This window comes from Drosophila teissieri, chromosome 3L (genome assembly GCF_016746235.2).
Source record: "Drosophila teissieri strain GT53w chromosome 3L, Prin_Dtei_1.1, whole genome shotgun sequence".
In the NCBI taxonomy this organism is placed as follows: Eukaryota; Metazoa; Arthropoda; class Insecta; order Diptera; family Drosophilidae; genus Drosophila; species Drosophila teissieri.
In genome coordinates, this window is record NC_053031.1 from 18,416,490 (window position 1) to 18,423,525 (window position 7,036).

Below are 7,036 nucleotides of genomic sequence, written 5' to 3' on the forward strand. Positions count from 1 at the left end.
TGTCATAAACTGCAGCAGCAAAGGAAACGGCGTACTGAAAACTGAAGCTGAAGCTGGAGCTGGCGATGGAGCTGGGCTCAAAGGAAATTAGCAAGCCAGAAAACAGAGCAGCCAAATTTGGCAAAAGGAAAAGTCTTCGGCAGCTGGGGCAACTTCTCGGATGCTGCTGAAAATAAGGCGAGTGCGAAAAGAGCAACTCTGGGAAAGTTACTCGCAACTTATGGCCAATGTAAATATTTTGTTTTAATTTTCGGAGATGATAAAAACAACTTCTCATGCGGGCCAGACATATTAGAAACTTCGAAAGTGGCATTGTGACGGTAACACGAGATAGACAGACAGCTCTCGAAAGCGCAGTGATATAAAATAGAATTATGAAAACTAATTATAGGGGTCCCATCCGCCGAGGGTTGTTCCACTGAGGTGAGTCCTCAGTTTCGCCCGTCAAACAGTAGCCGATATGGCCTAGTGTCTGCTTCTTCGACTGCCACGCAAACGTTCAAGATAATTAACCACTTATGTTTAAACAAATTTTAAGTGCTGCACCCCGCGCCCCTTTTTCCAAACGGAGGAGTGGCACATCGACGTGGGAATAATCAGAAGCACTGTCAAGCTAAAAGGAAATTTGATATCTGTAAGAAAGCGAAAGGGGAAATACTCTTGCCTGACACATAAATAATGGCATTGCCCAAAGGTAAATTATTGTCTACTGTAATTCAGATGGCAATACTTTAAAATACCAAAAGAAATTTAAACTCTGTTTAGGGTTTGATATGTCCGATGATAATTTAACTCATATTCGCATGAAATAAATTATCATAAATATCATCTTGCTTGAATCAAAATTATATATAATATAAATTTATGAACCTTTCTACTGTTAGCAGCTTAAAATCACAAGCCGTAAGGATGACAAAAGTTTCGACGCATAATTTTTATAGGAAATCCGTGCCCGTATCAATAAAGAATCCTCGATCTACTTCCGTTGTGCGTCGCCAACACAATTTAAAAGTAATAATACCCATTATTCCGGACCGTTCTGTTCAGGAACTCAGAAACTCAGGCACTCGCTCTGTGCAGGAACTATCCTCTGCTGCATTGCGGCGAAGTTTAAGTGAAAAACTTTTCTGTTTTCCCTTTTTTGCGTCGAAAGTTTTGCAGCTTGGCCGAGGAAAATTGCAGCGGCTGCCATTACAACGGCCAGGGAAATCACGGTTGGCGGTTAGATGTTGCCTGAAAGGGGGTGGAGATGGTGGAGGTGGTGGAGGGGGCGGAAAGGAAATGGCAGCGGAACCAAGGAATGTTAACCGAAAACAAACAGCAAACAGCGCGGTGACATTGATTTTTACGTGCCCCTGGACCAAACACACAACAGGCCACAAATGGCAGCTCAAGCCATCATTAACACGCACCGAGCTCACTGCCATGCTCGGCCTACACTGGACCAAAAAGTATTCATATCTATTTAAAAAAGTATTAATTTTGCATATTGTATTTACGCAAAAGTTCATATAGGCGAGATTATTAAATGTACAAAAAATTACAATTATATTTGGTTAGCAACATATTAGTATCCATTTTTTTATTTTAGAAATTAAATTTAGAAATTAACCCGGTATTCTTAAAATCTTTGTATTTAATAATCTAATTTTATATATTAGGAGCACTGTAATTTAACAACCCATCATATTTTCTTTCAATGTAAGCACCTTATAGCAATCAGCCTAGAAATGTTCCCAGTGTGGTCCTGAGCTTGCAGGCAAAACTTAAGCAGCTTAGCAGAGTTGCATGCAAACGGAAGCACATTGTAGCTGCTGCCTGCGAACACAGGGCCGTAGAAAGGACATTACACTCAGGACCCACATCGAAGTGGAGCCGGGCAGCAAGAACTACAATGTTGGCAGACATTTAGACAATTGGACAGCTCTGGGGAGTGGCAATGGTAGTACTGGAACGGGCATTACGGGGATATAGGGGGTGGCGGGGAGTTCGGGGCTTGTTGCAATTAAAGCCAAAGTAGTTTTGCCTTTTTAAAATAGTTTCCTTTTTGGCAAAGACAACGTCTGGAGTGGCTTCTACATCGGGGAAAAAATGCAGGAGGAGGACCCCTACAAAAAGGAAGTGGCAGAAATGTAGCAATTACTTTAATTATTGGCGGCAGGAAATGGGTTGACAGACAGAGCGGAAACAGCCAAAAAAAAGTGGTGCGGGACTAAAGGAGAAGAAAATATCTAGGATGGACCACTGACGGCGAAATTGCGAGGTTGGTAAATAAAACATTCTTAAAGTATATTTTTTAAAAGTGTTTTTATAGCTTGCCAAAATCGTAATATTTAACTATCTTTATAGTATTATCAAAATGAACGAAGATTGTTCATCAATTGAAGAAGGGTTTTACCTTATGAACAGCACATTTTTCATCTGCAATTACCACTACATTCCAGTGAGTCCTCCCAAGTTTCCTGATCCTTTCGCAATTCGCACGTTATCACCGCCTACAATCCATTTGCTTGCCAAGCCACCCACGCCCATTCAATTACATGCCAAGGCAGTTCCGCAATCACTGGGAAAAAGTGATTTTACTGTGATTTTTGTTCTGGCAGCGAATACTTTTTGGCGCCTTCTCGCTGATTTGTAATCGCAGGACGAAGGACCCATGCAGCAGTACACTCCACCACCCACTACTTAGTTTGCTCCTTTGTTCTTCTGGTAATGCTGATGTCACGTAAAAAATTGGAGTGACCACCCGCTGATAGCTTCCCGTACTATTTGCTACGAGTATTTGTTATTTCATATACTATACCACCCAAGGTGTTCGTTTTGGCACGCCCAGTTTTCCCGAATAGGTTTCATTATTTTTTGTAAATGGCTTGCACGCGTCCAATGCAAAACTTTAAGCATGATAAATGAGTGCAATTGTTGTTGCCCTGTTTGTGTTGGTGTTGGTGTTGCTGCTGTCAGGCAATTAACTTCTGCTTTTCCACCAAGTGAAATTTGATTTTTTTATTGAATCGCATTTTCCACCACCGTGGAAATCTCATAAATAAAGCAGTCAACGATGGCCGAGCTAAAAAGGTAGGTAGACAGTTAGGCAGCCCGCATCCCTTGCAGTAGCTGAATTTTTTATTCCCGCTGACAGCTCAAAAAATAGGGAATAAAATTGAGTCATTGTCAATAGTTCGTTTTGACAGGCAGAAAACACAGGGAGAAACCTGATAGCCCATAATTATACTTTATGAAATAATTTTTATTTTATAAAGTATTTGGGATTACACAAACAATATTTTTATTTATATTTAACGTTAAAGACTGAAATTGTTCTCCGTGCAGATAGAACTGATGGATATTATGGGAATTATGAAATATTCCCCAGCTCAAAGTCGTAATTCTTTCAGCTAAGAACTGTCTATCTCAAACACCGAAAGAGAAGCCCAATCAATGTCTTTCACTCCAGCTTGGAATTTACCTTTCAATTTACCTTACCTTTTCCTTCAACCACTCGGTTGTCTGCGAAGTTTGACTTTGACATTTTCGTTGGCATTGTCGTCAGCCGGCAGCCAATGTGCAGCCAATTTGTCCGGATTTTTTGGTGGCCGGGGTGAAAATACCGGAGATAAGCGGCTTAGCTGGCTTATAAATGGAAATTGCAGCCAAGTTGCGTTTCCTGTTTATATAAGATCATGATCACAATGCTGCTGATGACGTTGCATGCTGACGATTTGAAAAATCAGATTAATAACCTGAATTGCTCTTGAGCTCACACAGAGCACACAGAAAGCGAGTGTCGAAGGCTTAAGCTCCCTTTTCCTTCCATTTCGATCCCGATAATTGGCTCACGTTCCAGGTAAATACTGAAAAGAGCATATGTAAGCTGGGGAACCAGGAGGACGAGTTTCGAAGTGCAGAGCTGAGCTTCAAACTTCGAGGTGTGGGAGTGGGTGTGTCTGCGTCTCTGAATTTTAATTAAAAAATGTTTCCCAGCTGCAGTCTGCAATTTTGATTTCAGCAAACGCAAAAGTGAAGATAACGAAAGTTATTTGAACAAGCAGGAAGAAAACCTGGAGAGCAGAACTGCCAAAGTTGGTAATCGAAATGAAATCACGTTTGGTATTCAACTGGAAGAAATAGGGGTACCTAAAGTAAGCCAGTAATTTCGAGCTTTAATAAATATTTTTTCATAAATAGCAAAAGTTTTTGACAAGTAGTTCGTTCATACGCAGTAGATCTTAATTTGTTTAAATGCATTTCTTCAGTGCTAGACTTCTGTTGGCGTATTTTTGTTGAACTTGTCTTGAAGTAGTACTTTTTAGCACCACAAAATAGTTTTGCAAATTCTTTTATAGATATGATATAAGATATGATATAGTAGATAAAATGCTAAAGTAACTTATCTTCGTCTGCTTCTACAACTTTAAAGCAAATGCGATTGCAGTCCAAAGCCCATCATTGTCAGTATCAATTTTACTAATGAAACGTTTAGAAAACTAATCTAAATTAAAGCCCAATCACTCCCAAAGCCCAAACCACTTTAATTTCAACCGAAATTAAAGTTTTATTAGCAACTGGGGAGCGGCAGACGGGCGCACTCTCTCCGCAAAGGCATTTAATCAATGGAAAACCAGCATCGATCTGAGAACTGACCCTCGGACCAGGCAGATGGCTACGCCTCACTAAATTAAGAAATTAGTACCAAATAGAAAACAAATTAGGAAAGGGTCAGTTTGAAGAGCTGGCGAAGGCCATAAATGCCCGGGGGATAAGCAAACATCGGTCATCCTTCCCCTTTTGCAGCGCCCCACGAATGACAAAATCAAAGTGATGGTCAGTTTATGATGGTCCACTGGGCCCGCACATCCCAGAAACGAGAGACTTCGATAGGAGGGACATAAAAACTGACCACTGTGCAATGTCCAATGTCGACTGTCCGCTGAGGAAATAAGAAATAGTTACCCCACCCATTATTTGCCCCGGCGTGTGTCCGCCTGTCAATCATGCGGCCCATGGGCGATAATTTAACTATTTCCCGATAATGAAAACGGGCCAGCAGTTTCTGCCTGCCTAGGCGAAAATCGGAAAACCGAACGAAAAATCAAATGTACTTTTGCTGATTGCCTTGGGGACCTGTGAATTGGATTGGCAACGCGAAGGGCCGACTGATGAGGCCGCATATGTAATGCCATTGATTAACTTTCATGCCTAAATATATACGTTCTGCATAATTTGACGGGGCGACAAGTTGGCAAGAATTGAGTTAGTCACTATGTAAAAATAGCTCTGGGAGCTGCGCAGCAGCAGGACAATCGATGCCAAATTGGGGATGCCTAGGAGATGCCACCAATCCGGCAGTTTATTTATAAAGGTCTTTTAATAAAGTAAGGTTGATGTTTAAAGGTGGTTAATATGGTGCATATAAAATATATTTTTTTATAATAATAAATAGAACTTATTCTTTCTTTCATTTAATAAAGAGCATTTTAAAATTATAAAAGTGCAACATGTTTTAAAATCTTAAGTATCTGGGTTTTATTTCATTTGTTTTCTGTCAAGTGCCACAATTTTAGAATGTTTTCTACACAACATCTCTCTCAAGTTTAAAGAAAACATCAGTTTGCTATTGATTTGTACACCCATCAATTAATCTCCATTTGTCCGACTCCCCCATCGCACAGCGCAGAGTTTTCCCAATCATTTTTCATGCCTAGGTGCAAATATAGAACTACATCATCCATCTGGGATTCTGGGCTTCTGGGCTCCGCCGTGGCGTGAGAAAAGTGTAACTGAATACAAGGCCGCCATCGGCAATTTCCACTTCACGTCCCCCAGTGACAAACCATTAGCATGTCGGACTCAACCCCAAATACCCCAAATATGCAAGCGATTTTCGTAGGGGCCTTCGAGTTGGATATGGTCAATCCTTTGGCTGTCAGCCTAAAAATAACATTTTCTTTAATTTGAGCCAGAGAAAGGCGAAGACTTTAAGCGCCTTTTTGACAATTTCCACGTCAACTACAAATCCCCCATTGACTGAGGAATCCCGGGAAGAGCCAGACGAAATTTACATAGTCGACTGAGTCGGATAGGTGGGTATATATGTATGTATGTATGCATTATATCTGGAGTGCGAGTACATATAAAAATAAACACAATTTTTGTCGCTCGGCTTCATCTCCATCTCTGTGGCCCTCTGGAGGCATTCGTTGATATAAAAATATGAAGCGGAAAATCAGTGACAGCAGCACGGCGAGGATTCCTTTCCTCCGTTCCTCCTTTTCCCTGGTCGAGTTGTTGGGTTGGTTGGGTTGGGTTGTAGTTTTGAAGTGGAGTTAAATTACTTTTGGGTGGGGGTGGCATATCCAGCGGATCGGGCTGGAAAACGGTATCTACATGAGATACCGGCATGTGCACTGCATTTGCCTCCGAGTTCCCCTGTTCCCCTGTTCTTCTTTTTTTCATTTTTTTGTGTTTTATTGGAAACTTATTCCCACAGTTCGTCCGACTGCCGGTCCGATCTGTCTGTTAGCTTGTCCGATTTGACTGGCAGCGAATGAAATATGGCTTTATGTGTAAAAAAAACAGATCGAAAATAATATCTAGGGGTGGGCAAGAGCACATACACGAAAATCAGCCAAAAAGGTTTGCTGATGGGTCTAGCAAATTGCATTCTGATGTTAGGCAACTTCTGTTGGCTATTGATTTTGCCCAATTGTTAAATTTCACAGCTTCAAGCGACTGATTTCTTAGGAGCCCCACCTCGAAATGAAATTATCCAAACTTACGAATGCCCTACCCTTATTTTCACGCACTTTCTCCGCCGCTCATTGATTTATGGGCAAATCATGTAAATTTTACTGAGCATCAAACTTGATTATTATTATTATTGATGAACTGATGAGCAATTCTACCCCCAGTTTGATGGCTTTTTATGACTTTGCCGCTGCAATTAAATGATTTCTAATTGCTGACAGAAAAAAAATCCCTCACAAATGATTTGTTGATTTATTGTGCCTTGAGACTTTGGCTCATAATTTGTCATATT